This window comes from Lycorma delicatula, chromosome 2 (genome assembly GCF_047948215.1).
Source record: "Lycorma delicatula isolate Av1 chromosome 2, ASM4794821v1, whole genome shotgun sequence".
NCBI classification, from domain to species: Eukaryota; Metazoa; Arthropoda; class Insecta; order Hemiptera; family Fulgoridae; genus Lycorma; species Lycorma delicatula.
Window position 1 is genome coordinate 85,472,328 of NC_134456.1, and position 19,498 is coordinate 85,491,825.

General features: G+C 34.5%; 1 protein-coding gene across 2 annotated transcripts in view; it reads right to left on the reverse strand.

Moving 5' to 3' along the window:
• The window catches only part of LOC142318974 (facilitated trehalose transporter Tret1-like), a 240,098-nt gene that overhangs the window by 117,874 nt on the left and 102,726 nt on the right, over nucleotides 1–19,498 (reverse strand). The gene's annotated exons all lie outside the window — the stretch shown is intronic.

The window sequence follows — 19,498 nt, forward strand, 5'->3', positions numbered from 1 at the left end:
TAGAATGAAGCGATTACTTCACGAAATTTATCGTTGTAACATTACCAACATTTACAAATATTTTTTATGAAATATTTCCAAGAATGCAATGATTAATAATTACTGCATAAGGTAATGTTTTAGATAATTTCTAAAAGTAAAAAAACTATTATCGTGTGCGACTTGATCAGGATATTGAGAGATTGCACCTGCGCGAGCCGCTTCCGGTTTCTCGCAACTCTTAATGACTGGGCCCACACTTCCGACCCGTATAACAGGATGGAATGTACCGTGGACATCAGCAATCGCCGTCTGCTGGCCTTCGGTCCGCCGACATTCGCCATAAGCCGGCTGAGAGCAGTTACGGCTCTCGCAGCTTTGTCGGCGGCTGTACGAAGATGCTCAGCAAAGCTGAGTTTCCGGTCAATCATCATACCGAGGTACTTTGCGGCCGGATTGGTCTCGACAACCTCTACTCCGACCCGCAGGGAGAGAAGGGTGTCCATACGTTTCTTCGTGAGAACTACGATCTCCGTTTTGCTGAGAGCTAGAGACAATCTATGATCGTCCAGCCAGGCACCGACTCTGTGCATGGCCCGACTGAGCCTCAGTTGGGCGCGTTCCACGTCGCGGTCTGCTACAAGTAGCGCAACGTCGTCAGCGTACCCAACCAATGCAGAGTCTTCAGGCATCTCCAGCCTCAGCAAGCCATCGTAGACGGCGTTCCAAAGGTCGGGGCCGAGAATCGACCCCTGCGCCGCCCCTGACGTGATCGTAGTCCTACGCCAGCCTGCTGCGGTCTCGTAAATCAGACCGCGGTAATAATAATAATAATAATAAACAGTGATTACATACAAAACAGAATTTAAAGTAATCGTCAGGATTTATTTACAGGAAGTTAAATATTGAAAACCAGCATTCTGACCCATTGACAAAAGACCTTAGCAATACTGCTAATCTTAATACTTTTAATCACTAGTCTTACAATAGTACAATAGATAAAGCAAGTATAAAGTTCTTTCACGAAAATATCTTTGCTGTTCACAAATAAAACTACCCTAACACTTTACGAGTGAAATTACATACATATATATATATATATATATATATATATATATATCTTTTTCAATAATTGTGTAACAGTAACTCGCTTTTATTTTTTATTTATTTATTTTTTTTTTTACCTCCGCGTCCGCAGTCAAGCAATTCATTCCGCAGAGGATGAGATGAATATTTTTGTAGCGTGTGTGAAAAATGCCACACCTGACCGGGATTCGAACCCAGGACCTCCAGGTGAAAAGCCGAGACGCTACCACTCGCGCCACAGAGGCCGGCAACAGTAACTCGCTGAACCATTTCTTGTTTTCATGAACTGCCCACAGTAGAATTACTTATGACGTCACCGTAATCCCACTGAACTTGTACGCACTAGAAACTGGCTCCCTTACTGACTTCCTCGCAGAATACTCTCGCTTCAAACTCGCATAATTTCTCGTTTAGAACTCTCTCGCAGAACTGACCGTCAACTGGTATTTATACTCTTGTATTACTACTGGTATTTATACTCTAGTATTTATACCCCGGAGTATTTATACTCTTATCCTGTTTACCTGCAGGACTGGACCCAACTCGAAGGATGAGAATGATCGCCCGCCCTTACATTTTCCCATGAGATTCCTACTCTGGTCCGGTAACCCCTTTTCTTTAAAGAACATCTATGTAGGTGTGCCAGCAGGCAGTATTACAAAAAGACGATTGTTAAACGGACCTGTTACCTTTACTAAAATGGTTCCTTTTAGCCCCTTTCTGGATTCCTCCCATTATTATATTTTCTACTACTTTCTTCTTAATTGGTAAGAATCCGTTACTCAGGTCCGTTATACCGGTCTTGTTACAATATCATAGTTAATAAGGAAGAAAGGTTTTTGAAAATATAAAGACAATACGAAATACTATTAGTGCTTTTGTTAAATGCTTGTATCTACAGTGAATACCGTTTTATTCAATATAATAAATTAGTATTAATACAATAAATAATAAATCTTAAAAAAAAGTCTTGTTTACTAAATAAACTAGAAGTTCCAAAAGCGATTCCCGGATATTATTTGCCGGAAATCATTAGTGATATTAATTATTCATCGTATAAGCTAATGTAGACATTTGTTTCAAAAAATGATTACCTACGCATAGACAGGCCTACATCGTTGTAATAGGGAGCGTTTATTTCGAGCGGCCGATTAAACGCTTGAAAAAATAATAAATTTCACGGGAACGCTGAAAAGTTGTCGCTATGGTTATCGAGGGCAAGTATGAGAAAACAAATATGCAAATGAGAAATTATGTTAAAACATTAATCAACTCTTCGAGTAATGTTTTGAGTTACGGAACTCATGGTGACCGTATCTCTCAAGCCCCCTTGTCAATTGTAACTAGACTTAACTGGCATCGATGACCCGCATTTAAAAGTCATAATATAAAATTTCATGAAAATTAGTTGAACCAATCTGAAGATACCAAGCAAAACGTAAATAACGAAAAAATTAAAAAAAAAAACAGGATTATTATCGAATGAAATTATCAAGATACTTACCCAAAGTGTCGTATTAATGTAACTGAATCATCTAATTAGTAAATGAATGTGTGTAAATACCATCAGAAATTATCTTAGCAATATGAAGGGTTATCATATGAACAAATTTTCTAAAATTTATATAAAATTTTGTAATACAAGCCCCCATATCCATAAATTTCATATATAATTCATATTATTACATTGTACCTTACAAAACCGTGTACCATACGCAGAATGTTTTTCGAAATGACAGTTGCAAAATTAGCCTTATGTAATGATAAAACTATTAATGAATCCGTACAGAATTGTAATAAAAACTGCTTTGTTTTGACTCTAAATCCACATCCAGTGAATTAAATTGACTTAGTTAAAATAGAAAGTTTGTTATGAGTAATTAATGGTATTAGAAAGTTAAACTATTAGCTACGATGTGGCCTACATAGTTATCAGAAGCTGTCTCTTGCATTTTTCTTTCAAAGAGGCTGTTATTATTTCGTAAGAAAATGTTTTTACCGATCATTTTCTAGTTACTTTTATATATTAGTAGTAATTTTAATATAGTAGTGTCCTGTATTCGTGAGACGCGAAAGAAAACTAATTTCTCATAGTCAACAGAAACAAGACACAAATTCAGCTGAAAAATACAAAAAATCCGGAAATAGAAGAAACATTTGGTGCCAATCTAAGAAATGTATGTCAGTTTTGATTTAAAATTTCAATAGAAATGTTAGAAGAAAGCACTGGAATCCTGATAAATGAAATCAGTGGTTGTCAACCTTTTTATACCTACCACTCACTTTTGTGTCTCTGTTAGTAGTAAAATTTTCTAACCGCCCACCGGTTCCACAGTAATGGTGATTTATAAAGTAGGAAAATAACTTTACTTTATAAAGCAGAGTTATAGCAAGTTAAAGCATATAATAATAATAAAAAAAACTGCATGGGAGATATAGGCACCGTCTAGACCAAGAAGGAGTCGACAAAGCAGCTTCAAATAATTTGCTTGTGCAAGGAAAGTTACATTCCGAGACGGAGGGGTTTATTTGTAGCATACAGGACAGGGCGTTTCATAATGTTCTTAGAAGTTACAAAAATTCAGTACAAAAAAAGTATTTCACTTTCCTAAATGAAAGTTGTACGAGGTGATGCTCGGACTCAAACAGTTTTTCTTAAAATCTATAAATGTTCAATATATGCTCCTCTGGTGACACGGCACACATCAACACGAAAGTTTAGCTCTTGCCAAACTCGTTCAAACATGACATTTTCGATAGAGTTGATTGCATTGATTATACGATCCTTTAGCTCAGCGATATCGTGCGGCATTGGTGGGATAAACATCTTATCTTTCACGTAACCCCAGAGAAAGAAATCACATGGCGTGAGGTCTAGTGATCTTGGTGGCCACAACATAATGTGTTGGTCTTCTTCAGACGCACGTCCTATCCAGCGCCGAGGTAATGTTGTGTTAAGGTACTGTCGAACCTCGTTATGAAAACGGGCAGGACAACCATCTTGCTGGAAAATGAAGTCGTTGAGTAGCTGAGGCATAAGCCATAATTGTAACATATGCAGGTACATTATGCCGGTTACTGTCGTTTCCATAAAAAAGAACGGCCCATACACTGCCTCACGAGAGATCGCACAAAAAAACGTTTACTTTCGAAGAATCCCGAATGTGTTCCACATAAGCGCGTGGGTTTTCAATTCCCCAAACTCGCACCTTATGACGGTTTAGTTTGCTGCTAATATGGAAATTACCTTTATCGCTGAAAATTATCTTGTTTAGAAAACCTTCATCTAACAACATCTTTTCCTGTAACTGTAAACAAAAATCGAGCCTACGTGTTTTATCTCCATCAGAAAGACGCTGGATTAATTGAAGACGGTACGGTTTGCATAATAAGCGTTTACGAAGAACTCTCCACACTGTTGTTTTCGGAATTCCTAATTCTCTGCCTGCAGCCGCAGTCGATTTTGACGGGCTGCGAATGAAACTTGCACGTACACGTTCGACATTGACTTCTGAGGTTGTTGAACGACCAGTTGATTTTCGCTTGCACAAGCAACCGGTTTCACTGAATTGTTTATACCATGCACGAATTGAATTTTCACTTGGTGGCTGCTTATGAAATTTCAACCGAAACGCACGTTGCACAGAAATTACTGACTTTGACAAGTGAAATTCCAACACAAAACGCTTTCTCGCTTCCCGTGGCAGCCATTTTCTCTACTGTCGACGGTTAGCGAGCAAATGGTTTACTAACTGCCTAGTATATATTGAAAAAAACTGTTTGATGCACTCTTTTGTACAGTACTTGTTTTATTCTTATGAGTGAAATAGTTTTTTGTTAATGAAATTTTGAAACTCCGAAGAACATTATGAAACGCCCTGTAGTAGCAACAAGAGATTTTAAGACATTTATTCTTAAAGAAAATATCAACAACAAATTTAGGCTATGTATGCAACACAATCACTGGCTGTCCGATTCTAGCTCCGACGGAGTACACCAGGAGTATAGTCATACTAATAGTCATATTAATGAAATTTCGTCCACATTCCTGCTAATTTTAACTTAAATAAGTTACTTATATTTATGTGTTGTGCATTTATTACAGAACAATACCACGTCAGGACAACGTCTGTCGGGTCCGCTAGTATATATATATATATATACACAACACACCTTCTCATGGCTCGGATTAATATATTGTTATGCATCGATCAGAATAAAATATTTATTTATTTAAATAAAGATAATAAATTTCTAGTTTTGAAATTTGTCTTCCAGGTAAAGAATAAAAATGTCAAGTAATTAAATGTATTAAAATTAAAAAAAATATATTTTTAAATTATTTATAAATAAAGGGAAATTTAACAGTTTAGTGTTAAGTTAAACTGTTTAGTTTAACTTAATATATTTTCATTAATTTAACCCTACAACCCGGCAGACGGATATGGGTACGTCTGGGAATACGGGTACATCGGTCATTTTCCTTTCCTGACGACGGCGCGACGTACGCTCCGCGCAGAGAGTTATAATAACTGCACTCATACGCACTCTGTGGGTTTGTATTCAGATATTCCTTCACAGACGGTTGCCAGAAGGATACATCTACACTGCCATCTATGCTTATGGATTATATCTAACCCATAATCTTCCCTTATTGAAAGATTATTCGTTATTAATATCTAATTCTAATTCTTGGCGCTCACGCCATCTTTTGACGTCTGTATATTACTTTATTAGGAATGCATGTATGCTTTTATTGAGGATTTTCTCTAGTTTTATAGTGTTTAAAGGTGTCTAATTTTCATTTTTCATTTCGATGAAGTAAAATTTCATAGTACCGTTACTATAAGGGGATTTACTCAGTTCAAAGTAGAGTGTATTGCTGTGACCTTGAAAAATGATCGGGCCTTTGCGTTCTTTGACGAGTGACGAGATTATTGAGGTTTTAGATGATGTTGGAGATAGTTTTAGGAGTATTAGTGATAATAGTGAAATTGATTATGCTCAAGAAGAGTTTGTAGCACGTATTGCCGAGAGTGATAACGGGGAACAGGAAACTGCACTTGTCACAGTGACAGCTGAAGACAATGAGTGAACGTGGCACTAGATAAATGCGCAGTATATAGGATAAAAATTCCTTTCAAAGGATAGTATGACCCTCAAACACATTTTGAAAGTGTATTAGATGAATTTTTGTTATTTTCTGATAATGAGGTAATAAATAAAATTGTAACGGAAACAAATAGATATGCGAACCAATACATTCAAAGTACCACACTCAAACCAAGGTAAAGGACAAGAAAGTGGAAACCCGTAACAGGGGATGAAATGTATATCATGTTAGGCCTGATGATGATGGGTATACTGCAGAAACCCACAATGAAAAGTTACTTTAGCAAGGATCCTTTCCTAGAAACCTTAACATTTTGAGGTTCTCAGGTGTACTGTATAAAACTGGATAACCTTAAATGGATAATTACACATTGGGGGCATCTTAATATCTTTGGTGAGTAACTCTAAAAATTTCATTACTTTATTTTGAATAACTTTTGAGATATTAATCTTTTTGTAACATGATATGAAACTCTGTTCACACTGTAAATTTAAATACCGCTTGAAGCATAGAAACTGGGACATTTAAGTATAGGTCTAAGGAGTTAAAAAAAAAGAAAAACAGAATAAAAAAGAGAGATGTATATGTCATTCTACTGATTTTTCCTCATGGTTTTCGGGGAAGATATAGAAATCACAACGTTTAGCGCTTTAAGCGGTGAGTTAACGAACCAGTTTATGTTAGTGATTAAATCATATGTATATATATATATATATATATATATATATATATATATTCTAATTAATTCGTACATAAAATAATTTTGTATTATCTTAAAGAATAAAATTTTCCGAATCCTCTGAACTTTAAACCTATAATTTTCTTTTCTGAGTTTTTAAAATAATAATAAATTTAGACCTCTATCATTCATAATCACTATAAAAAGTTTAATTTCATCTAGGGTCAGTTGGTAATGCCCGAATGTAATTTTTTATTAATTCTTCTACTGATATTCATTAACAAAATTAATTTATTATATTTTAATGGGTTTCATGTTTATCAAAATTCTTTCTAGTAGAATTAATGTATTTTTTATTATTATTATTACTAATCACCGACATACAGTTTAATAACTGTGGCAATGTTACAGTAAGATTAAAATTTTTTAACAAAAAAGAAAATTCACTTTAATAAAAAAAGTTTTATCTTTTTTCCTAACGTTATAGTGTCATCAAATTTGCAATTATGTGTTAATCGTTGCGTTTTATCACAAATAGAATTATTAAATTATACGTATCGCGTATTAACTATAGCATTAAAAAAATAAATAATCGATGTTAATAACATATTATTAACTTTATAAATAAAAATAATAATAAAAGTGTCTTTATTGAATACAAATCACGAACGATGCAATAAAATAGATTTGAACATTGGATACAATAATCAAAGAAATTCCACCATCTGAGGAGTGGTAAAAATGTTATAAAAAAGAAAAATTAATAAGTAAATAATAAACAGTAATTTCCACACAGAAGTCTTCCTTCACTTTGTGATATTTACGTTTTAATTTCAACTGTGCAAGTCAGGTAATTAGTTATAAAACTTCCGTAAGACTGAAATTACTTTACCTGCTCTAAAACTTGTTTTCCTTTCTTCATCTCAATCCACTCCTCTTTTCCACCTAATACCATATATTTTATCTTTTTTTTGTTGATCATCATGCCCTGATACACTTAAGTCATCAAGCATTTCCTTTAATTTACTTGGACTTTCCGCCAGTACCGCCATGTTATCAGCAAAACGTATACATTCTATTCTTCTTTCTCCATTCAGACAGCATTTAATTATTTCTTTCAGATATATACTAAACAGCGTTTGTGTAATGCAAAGGAGCATTGAAATCTGCTACAGACAGAAAAATTGATATAGCAGAGTCAGTCCTGCATTCGTAAATGACGAAAGAAAGAAAGAAAACGAATTTCTCGTAGCCAATAAAAACATTTCGACGGAAAAAGGAGAAATATCCGAAAACAGAAAAAATAATTTGCAGTGAATATATGGAATGTATTTCAGTACGGAAACGCGATTTCTGCATCCTGACTCCTAGGGGGAAGACACCCCATCAACCATGTAAGATTCCGTTCACCACACCATCCCCTCCGATCCTAGCCCTGATGGGCTTTACCGAAGACCCTCAACATTGATTACAACATTTCATTCACAGTCATCGGATAGGCCTCTGTGAGGATGCCACCGATGCAAATTCCTCGATAGATAATCCCATCAGTGATTTTAGCTCAATTTTTGCTTTCGCTGTAGACTTCTTTGGACATCTTCGCTCTTCTTTCATACTTCGTAGCCCTTACAACCGTTTGAACGAGTTCGCAGAAGCGTGATCCTGCGCCTCATTCTAACACCGAAGAAGACTAATCACAATTAAACAAACTTTAACGAAACTGTAATAATCAACTTTTAATTAATTGAAGTTATACAATATCAAAGGAATCTCTTTCATACCACAGAAAACTTGATCGCAGCAGCAATAATTTGACCTGCAACCATCCCGTGTGTATTTTAAACAAATACGTAAAGAAACAAAGAAGGAATTCTTTTTCGCAAATGTCCAGTCGTTCCAAGGAGTTCATTTAGTTTAACTGATTAAACCTCCGATCCGGTCCGATAGTGGAATTGGAGTCAGTGCCTTCACCCTTCCACACACAGCTCCATTACAAATGAACGAACATCTAAACTAATCGGGCTCGATATTTTCGTGAAGTAAGCATCTAAGCGAGGCGCTAGCTACTTGGGCTTCTACTTTAACTACTGGAACATCAAACCTCTTCATTGAAGTCTCTGCAGAGCCAGAAACCTTAGTAGTTGACATACAGATCTAACAGAGATACAGTATTTAACGACTACGAATATTAAATATCGATCATTGGTACAACGGTAATGAAAATAGTTATTTATAGAGACCGGATTATATGCATTTGAATATTAAGCCCATTCTCACTGGTTATTGCATATTTTCTTTAAAATCTAGTGATGATGCATATTTTCGCTACATTTAAAATATTTTTCGGTCCTACCGAAAAAAATGAAGTCTTACGTTGTAGCCGGCCAAACCTATTACCCGCACTGCTCTTACAGCGCACTTAACAGCAGCGCATCTATAGTTTTGGTGGGATAATATTATTATGAGGCTGAGTAAAACAAAAACTCACGCGAGACAAGGACGAACGATACCGTTCTCTGTCGCGCATGACTACTGCAGCACTCCTTCCACTAGACAATTAAATTACGCATCTTATTTTTGACGCGTTCATTGCATCAGTTTAGTTTTTTTATTTGTTTGTGTAAAGTTTAATGTGTACCATGTGTTTACGCCATTGCGTAAAGCAGTTTTTAATTTATTTCAACTGGTTTGGTATTTGACTTATTTTAATCTAAAATTTAACAATATATCGATCTAATGAATATTTTAATTATAAATAAGAATTTTTTTCACTGAAATTAATGTATTCCATTCAACATACATATAAATATATGCTCAGTTGATTTTTATTTATTTATTGATTTTTATTGATTATTTATTAAGATTTCATCTGTATTATTTCATGTGTATAATGTTTAAAAAATAAAATAAAAAAAAAGAAGAAAAACTAAACGTAATCATGTCACAATTCACTTGGCTCCCGATGATTCACTCGGCTCCTTTCGGATGCACTCGACGCCTGACGATTTAGCGGCTCTTCACCGTTCACACAGCTCCTTTCGAATGGACTCGGCTTCTATCGACATCACTCGGCTCTTTACAGTTCACTCGGCTCCACCTACCCTATATAAGCCGGCTCACCTCTAGAGTCAGGTCAGCCACCCCAAAACCGCGATCGCGAATAGGTATCACTAAATTTGTAAGTTCCCTATTCCCTTTCCTTTCAAGAAAGAAGAATGAGGGAACGAGCCCAGCAGACCAGCCCAGCAGTCACCTGCCCAGCAGCCACCTGCCAGCAGCCACTGACAGCATGGAAGAAAGAAGAAACCTGCACTTTCCTCCGTTCAACCCTTCGGGGCCACGGGAATACTAAGGTTAATGGTATGTAACCTCGGTTACTGCCAATTCTTGGAAAGTGCAGGCCAAAGAAGAATGAAGAGGTCATCGGAAGAAGAAGATGAAGAAGAAGGAAGACCCTCTACTCGACCCAGCATCACGGACAGGAGTCCGGAATAGAGCCCAGCAGAGATGCGTCCCAAAAGGCAGCCATCACAGAAGTGGATGAAGAGCTTCTACTCAACCTCTCCCTTTAAAACTTACATTTAAATTAATTTAAATCAGCAATTGCGACTCCTCCGGAGAAGGGGGCGCATTGCTCCCTCCATACAGTTAGTGCCCCGTTGTGGCGTATTCCTGCTAGCCTATGAAGCGTTAGCACCGAAAGGACTTCAGTGGACAGTCTGAAGGGGAATTACGTCGGGAGGACAGGTTTCATAAGGCTAGCCTTCCGCGGTCGGCCCATAAAATGGGTTTGATAACGCTGGTTTAACAACGGATTGGAATGCAATTAAATCCGTCCTTAAAAACACAAAATATTAAGTAAGACAAAAATTGAAAAATTAGACCCGTCACCTAAAATAAACCTTTAAAACACGCCCGATCGAATCATCCAGCAGCAAGGGACTCTGTCCAGGTTCTGCGATCCGTAGGGAGAATCTATAAACTCCCGCCAACTTTGCATTCCATTCCATTCCAGTCAGGTCATTCTCTCGCGATCTCTCAGTGTGTGTGTGTGTCTCTCTCTCAGCCAGTCTCACCTCTCTTCTGCTTCGGCAGTCTCTCGTTGTGGTCACTCTCTTCTCTTCTTGTGTGTAATCTCTCTGACCATCATCTCTCTCTCTGATCACGGTCTGTGACCATCATTCGAGTGATCATTGGTGCGTCTTGCAACTCTGGTATTGTTTGATCAAGCTTCACACTTCGTGCAGTTGACAAGTGGATTGCACATGTTCTGCAACAATGAATCTTTTTATTGTGTGTTAAGGATCCTTTAAACGTTGTGTTTGTGCTTTTTCTTCTCTATAACTGCATTATAAAATATTGACTTGAAGGAACTTATGTAGACGTATATAGGGTCCACGATTGTGAGATTATGTTTTGTGCGACTGAATATCAACATATTGGTGTTTTTCGTCCGTTGAACTCTTTGTTGTTATAATCCAGATTGTATCCTGTGCCGGTGAGTGTCAAGGTATTTGTTTTTCATTAACAGAAAACAGTAATCGTCTACCAAATATTAAGGTAATCCTCTGTTAAACAATAAAATACTATTATTATACTCTGTATTGTTATTACACACTGTGTTTATGTAAAGAAATATTTAATGTAATAAGTTTACCTATACTTTACTTAAGAATTGTTGTATATAAATATCGCACAAGGAAAATTTGTGCAAAGCATTTGTCTTAACAAAACAATAATATATAATAGTGTTTTTATGCATTTTTGTTTTTATGAACATGGTTATATAATTCTGTTTTTCATTCTGTTAAAATAAAGTCCAATATTCTTTTGGCAAAAACGTGCTATTTGTAATTTTATATTTGTAACTTTCCCCAACACCATGTCTCCCGAAAAAAAAGTGTCTTTTCGTGGATAGCTGACTATCCTGCAATATTTACACACGACGGAAATGTTTTATATTGTCGAGTTTGCAAGAAAAATATTTCGTGCACAAAAAAAAAAGTTTCAAATAGACCAGAATGTCAAGACAAATCTTCATATCGCAGGATTGCAAAAGAAAGGCCCTCGACCGCAACTTGTAATAGCGGCAAGTAGCAGTGATTTCACTTCCAAAGGTAAACAAAAAAACACTTTAGCATGGATTTATGTGAAGCATTGCTTACAAGTATAATTCCTCTTCACAAACTTACAAATCCTACCTTCAAAGATTTTTTGAAAAAAATATTGCTTGAATCAAAATATACCAGATGAATCAACATTGTGTAAAAATTACATACCAACAATTTACCTGCATGTTCTGGAAGAAATACGCAATGAACTTAAGGATATCATTATTTGGATTTCAGCTGACGAAACTACCGACACTTGTGGCATTGAGAATTTAATGGTCGGTGTATTAAAACTAGAGCCCTCTTCTTCCTATTTGGTGACCTGCAAACACCTTGAAAAGACAAATCACTCTACGATCGCCAGATTCATGAATGAGGGTATTAAAAAAATATTTCCTGAATCTTATGCAGATGAAAGACTGTTTATATTTCTCTCAGATGCTGCTTCTTATAAGATCAAGGAAGCCAAAGCTCTCCAAGTATTTTATCCTAATTTGATTCCTGTAACGTGCTTTGCTCACGGAGTACATCGATTCGCTGAAGTACGATCCACGTTTGGGAATGTAAATAAACTGGTTTCATCAACAAAGAAAGTGTTTCTTAAGGTATCTGCTCGCAATAAGGCTTATAAAGAAAAACGGCCAAATGTACCTTTACCTCCCGAATCAGTGGTAACTCGATGGGAAACGTGGATTGAAGCTGTGCTGTTTTACAGTGAACATTTCGAGTCCATCAAACGACTTCGATAGTGCAGAGGCTATGGCAGATTGTCAGTCCAAGGAAGCATTTAACGATTCTAGTATTAAAAAAAAACGTAGCTATGATTAGCACTTATTTTTCCCACATACCTGCGAGTATTAAAAAGCTTGACACTTACGGTTTGGCGTTTACTGAATCAATTCAGTTAATGAATAAAATCCGCCAAATGAACTTCGCACTGCCAGAGGTATTCCCGTGTAATCTTAAAGAAAATTTTGAAAACATTTTGAACAATAACCCAGGCTTTGAACCTTTGTGTCAAATTGATAGTTTTATTAATGGGACGGGTGAACTTTTACCAGAAACAATAAGTGCTAACTAACTCCCAAATTCAAATACTGCCCAGTTACCTCAGTGGATGTGGAGCGATCCTTTTCCAATTATAAAAATATTTTGAGTGATCGAAGACACAATCTTACTACTGAACATTTGGAGCAGTACCTGATTGTTTACGTTTACAAAAGTAACAAAATTTTAAATAATTGTTAACTATCGAATTTATCGATATTTTATTCAACTACTTACTAACTGTATGCTGATTTTGAAATAAAAAAACTAAAAGTTACTATTTTTTTTTATTATTAAAAGTTGCATATTTTGACACTTTTTCATATTTGAAATGAATATTTTAAGCATTTCACATGCATATTTAAAGCGTTTTATGTTGTATATAATCCGGTCTCTTCATTTTTATAAAATATGTAAAATTTGGATGTTATCACATAGAAATGTGAACACGTAATCAATTTTTTTTTAATGCAAACAAAATATTAAAATATGAATCTGCTTGAAAATAGATAGATTTTTACTTGCTTTACTTTAAGTCAAATGTGTATTTTCATGTTTGTCCTCAAATCTTGCATCCTTAATTTAACATACTTCCTGACATTGCCGATTGATGAAATTTTGCAGAGTTATAAGTTCGGACGACAATACAGTATTCAACCATTACTTTTGCAAACATCCCCCGTACAGTGGTAGATTAAGAGTGCAGGTGTAATAATTTAAACTACTTCCTGACATTGCCTATTGATGAAATTTTCCACAGTTACTAAGTTCGGGTGACAATATATTCCACCATTACTTTCGCAAACATCCCCCCATACAGAGGTAAATTTATAAAAGTATATAAGCGACAAAAAAAGTTTTGTTAATTTATAATTGTATTTCAATAATAAAAAAAAGTCACTATTACGTTACTTTGTATAGTAAATGTTTGATGGGAAATTTGTTTGATATTTTATAAACTTGTTAGAAATGTCAATATATGATTTTATCTTTTGAAATCAAAACTAACTTGCTAATTTAACTCATGCAATGTCTGATAATAATTTGATTAAAATATGAAAAAGTAGAAAACAGGTTTTAAAAAATCTTTATACATTTTTGTAATATTTAAAATTACTTTCTCTTTTTTTATTTGCTTCTAGACTTATGATTATTTGTAACTGTATTTTAAACTACTTATTGAGTTTTTTTTATTATATTCGACTGTACATTTTAATACCCTTAGTATTCTTTCGCCTGTTTTTTTTTTTTTAATATACTTATTTGTACGTTTAAATATTTGTCGCATATACTTTGTTTTTATTAAATACATATATTTCTATTGATAGTCATAATACCAAAGAAAGCAGGAGCAGATAAATGTGAAGAATACATAACAATTAGCTTAACTAGTCATGAATAAAAAATCTTAACTAGAATTCTGTACAAAAGAATTGAGACGAGAGTGGAAGAAGTGTTAGGAGAAGACCAATTTGGTTTCAGGAAAAGAATAGGGTCCAGAGATGCAATTTTAGCGCTCAGATTAATAGTAGAAGGAAGATTAAAGAAAAACGAGCCAACATACTTAGAATTTATAGATCTAAAAAAGGCATTCGATAACGTAGACTGGAATAAAATGTTCAGCGTTTTAAATAATTAGGGTTCAAGTACAGAGATAGAAGAACAAGTGCTAACATTTACAGGAACCAAACAGCAACAGTAATAATTGAAAAACATAAGAAAGAAGCCGTAATAAAAAAGGGAGACCAACAAGAATGTTACCTATACCAGTTAGTTTTTAATCTTTACATAAAATTGGCAGTGAATGATGTTAAAAAACAGTTTAGAACCGGAGTAGCAGTGCAAGGTGAAAAAATAAAGATATTACGATTTGCTGATGGTAATTTTAGTCGAGAGTAAAAAATATTTAGAAGAAACAATGAAACCCACCGGGTTGGTCTAGTGGTTAACCCGTCTTCCCAAATCAGCTGATTTGGAAGTCGAGAGTTACAGCGTTCAAGTCCTAGTAAAGCCAGTTATTTTTACACGGATTTGAATACTAGATCGTGGATACCGGTGTTCTTTGGTGGTTGGGTTTCAATTAATCACACATCTCAGGAATGGTCGAACTGAGAATGTACAAGACTACACTTCATTTACACTCATACATATCATCCTCATTCATCCTCCGAAGAATTATCTAAACGGTAGTTACCGGAGGCTAAACAGGAAAAGGAAAGTATTATTAGAAAAGAAGAAACAATGAACTGCATGGAAGATATTCTACGCAAGAACTACCGCATGAAAATAAACGAGAACAAAACGGAAGTAATGAAATGTAGTAGAAATAAAGCAGATTAAAGAAGAAAAAGTACATCATTTTTATAAAATATGTAAAATTTGGATGTTATCACATAGAAATGTGAACACGTAATCAATTTTTTTTAATGCAAACAAAATATTAAAATATGAATCGGCTTGAAAAAATAGATTTTTACTTGCTTTACTTTAAGTCAAATGTGTATTTTCTGTGGACATTTTTGAAAGTATATGTTTGGAGCGTAGCTTTATATGGAAGGGAAACTTGGACGATCGGAGAAGAAAATATTAAAAACTTTTGAAATTGGTGCTGTAAGAAAATGTTAAAAATCAGACGGGTGGATAAAATGACAAATGAAGTGGTGTTACGGCAAATTGATGAAGAAAGAAAAATCTGGAAAAATATAGTTAAAGAAGAGACAGACTTACAGTCCACATATTAAAGCATTCCGGAATAGTCGCTTTAGTATTAGAGGGACAGGTACAAATAAATTGTGCAGGCAGGCAACGTTTGGAATATGTAAAAAAAATTGTTAGGGATATAGGACGTAGATCGTATACCGAAATAAAACGACTAGCACTAGATAAGGAATTTTGGAGAGCTGCATCAAACCAGTCAAATGACTGAAGACAAAAAAAAATATTTGTTTTGATGGTAATTTCTAAAACAAATAATTTTACGGAGGTTAAACCTAATATCGGTACAGAAAGTATGTGTACTCATATTTGAGTCAATAAAAATAACTAATTATTAAAAAATCCATAATCAATTAAAAACAACGATAAAAATAACACTTTTCTAGTGTCTTTACATTGTATAGCTCTAAAAAATATGAATTTGTATCGAATAGCAGCTTAAAAACTTGAAAAGATCTGTAATTTCATACCTGATAATGTAATAGATTTGGGTAGTTTGTGTTAAACTTTTAACGCGATCGGTGCAGTAGATTTTCAGTAACAAGTAATCAGTCAATGTACGGAACAGAAACGCTTAAACGGTACCTTTTTAGTTTTCATAGAGATAAGATATCTAAAAAATCCAATAAAAAAACTAATTTCAGTATCGTCAAACGGAGCATAAAATAATCTAGAAGATGATGTAATCTGTTTCAAAATTTGATGTAAGGTTTTATTTTTATTAAATCTCAAACTCGAGTGCATATACTTCCTACGCCGATGCTAATTTCAGAATATGTAATTATCTTTTTGTTTTGACTACAGGTAAAGAATTTTATTTATAGAAATAAAAGAATTAAATAAAACATTTAGGAAAATTATTAAAAATTAAATCAATATTTTAAATTTATTATTTTTTATTTTACAAATATAGATTTTTTTAATTTGTATAATACAGTATTATTTTTGTTAATAATTTACTGATATCAGAACAACTGTTCGGATTACTGTAATTATTTTTATATAAAAATAAATTGCTGAATTATTATTCCTACGAATAATAATAATTTATTTCTGCATGAGGAGTTTATCGATGACAGCAGTGTTCTTAATTGGGCGAATTTTATTTGTTGATGATAGCATTCCATTCACTTTGCTACTTATCATCAACCGTCCTCCTCAGAAAATAAATAAGATGGTTCAAAACAAACGCGATTGGTGAAAGGAGGCTGGAAACAAGCCTTCTTTGTCGCACCATCAGCGCACTCATTGCCTGAAATTCCAATATGTCTGGGGATCCAACAGAAGCTCACAGTTGTATTACGTTGTCATTTGTGAAATAACGTATTGAATCTCACAGAAAATAGGGTGTCTGGAAAACATGTCACTAATCACCTGTATAGCACTCATGGAATCTGAGGAAATAAGTACATGTCGAAACGTTGGGTTAATTATATTTAAGGCCTTATTAATATCATACAGCTTCGCAACGAAAATACTGACGATACTGGGTAGGCCAAATATGCATGTTCTGTTATTAACCATAAAAGCACAACCGATAGAATAAACGTTTTTACAGCTATCCGTATAAACTATAGTATCAGGATTCACACTATTTATAATATTATAAGAGTTGTTTCGTAAGATAACAGGATTGTGTTCTTATGATGCTGACAAAGATCGAAGCCGTAATTAATGAGAGAAAGCCACCAAGGCTGGTAATAACATCGTGCAACGCTAGGAACTAGAGGTAATTTTATATTTAGAGCTGTGAAAAGGCACTGAGCTTTGATGCCTAACGGAGCAGTAGATATCAGATGCTCCTGGTATCGATTAACATGCTGGTTAAAGAATAACGCATCGAAGGTTGGACGATATGATTCCGTTTTAAAGCGAGTCACACAGAATTACATAGTTTGCTTTCGTCTATTCCAAAGAGATGGCTCACCACTGTCCATCAGCAGACTTACCACGGAGCTTCAACATAACGCTCCTATAGCAAGACAGATAATTGAATGATAGACTGCAATGAGTACATTTAGAACGGTGGCCTATGCTGGTGTATAAGCCGCACGCCGTAGTCTAAGCGGGAACAGACCAGAGCTTGGTAGAAACGAAACGTGAATAAACGATCGACTTCCCAACGGGAATTAGATAGAACCTTCAGCATATCTAACATTTTTAGACATTTTACCTTCAGGTTATTCAAATGTGTTATCCACGTTAGTCGTTGGTCAAACCATAATCCCAGAAATCTAACCTGCGTGGATGCCTTAACTGGGCATACCATGTAAAAACAGTTGAGGGTCAACATGTTCCCTCAACCGGAATAACCAAATGCACTTCATTTTTTCAGGAGAAAATTGAATCCAGTCGTTTTCCACGATTTTAAACGGGTTATTGTGTTTTAAAGCAGCCTTTCGTATCTTTATAAATTTTTATTTATTTATCGATCGCAAATTTAATTATCGACAAAGTTTCAACCATTTTACTTCACGATACTTATACTTTTTTTAAAGAACAGCAATGATGATATAAAGTGGTAAAATATTGTATATTAAGGCTATAATTTTACATTTAAACAGATCACAAAAAACGTTTTTTCAAAAGTAAAATTTGAAAGTAATTAAAAAATTAAATTAATTAATTAATTAAAATTAAAATTAAAATAAATTTAAAAATAAATTAAATAAAATAAATTTAAATTAAATTAAAATTAAAATTAATTAATTAAAATTAAATTTGAAAGTAATTAAAAAAAAGTAATTGAAAAATTATTTATTTGTTAGTGGATTTTATTTGTATTATAAGTATAAATTTTTAATTTTATATTTAACATTATAATGTTTTACTAAGATCATTAAAAAATTTTGTTACAAAAAAAAATTCTAATTCTGTTACTTTCTTTTTATTGTTTTATAAAAAGATGACATTATTTTATTATAAAAATAAAAGTTACTTTATTACAAATATGTAAAACATTTATGTTGTAATAATATAAAAAACATAATCACTTAGCCGACTTCCGAAGATGAGTAAGTATCGTCTGGGCACTTCGTGCAGTGTCCCGGTTTCGAATCCCGGTCAGGCATAACATCTTTTCATATGCTATCAATTTCCACCGGGCTAATGACCATAGCTTTTGATGATTGCTCTTTCATATATATATATACGAGTATATGTAAAGCATTTAAATTATTCATTTCTTTGTTCATTTACGATTACGTGTTTTATATATAAAATAACCGCGTGTGGGAATATTAAATCTTCCATCGGACGCCTCCCTAGATGGCGGAGAGAGGAAAGCCTCTTAGACATGTGTGGTACTAGGGAAATGAAATATCGAGGTCGGATTAAATACTAACTAAATTCATCAGTGTCTGTTCTGGTATCCAGCGGGCGGTGGTCAGCGCCTGTTTACCTAGTTGGTGCGCCTGTTATTCGTTCTGATCTCAACAATCAAGTCTTTCAAGCCTCCACCACAGATCACCACAAAGTTCAGCTTGAACAACCATGGCAGAACAACTGGAAAGAAATTCGCTACTCCAGGCCCACAGTCAGTAGACTGGACTCCCGTTCTCGTCATAGGATTCTGGAGGAAAAGGATTCCGTCATAGGATTCCGATCCTTCATGTGGAGAAGGATCGGAGCTCTCAACTCTTCAAACTAACCGAAAATTCTTCATAGGCACACTCAACGTAAACACACTGTTGAAATCAGAAAAACTGAAACAACTAACGAATACGCTTGACAGATTCAGCATTGATTCTGGCAGTACGCGAGAGAAGG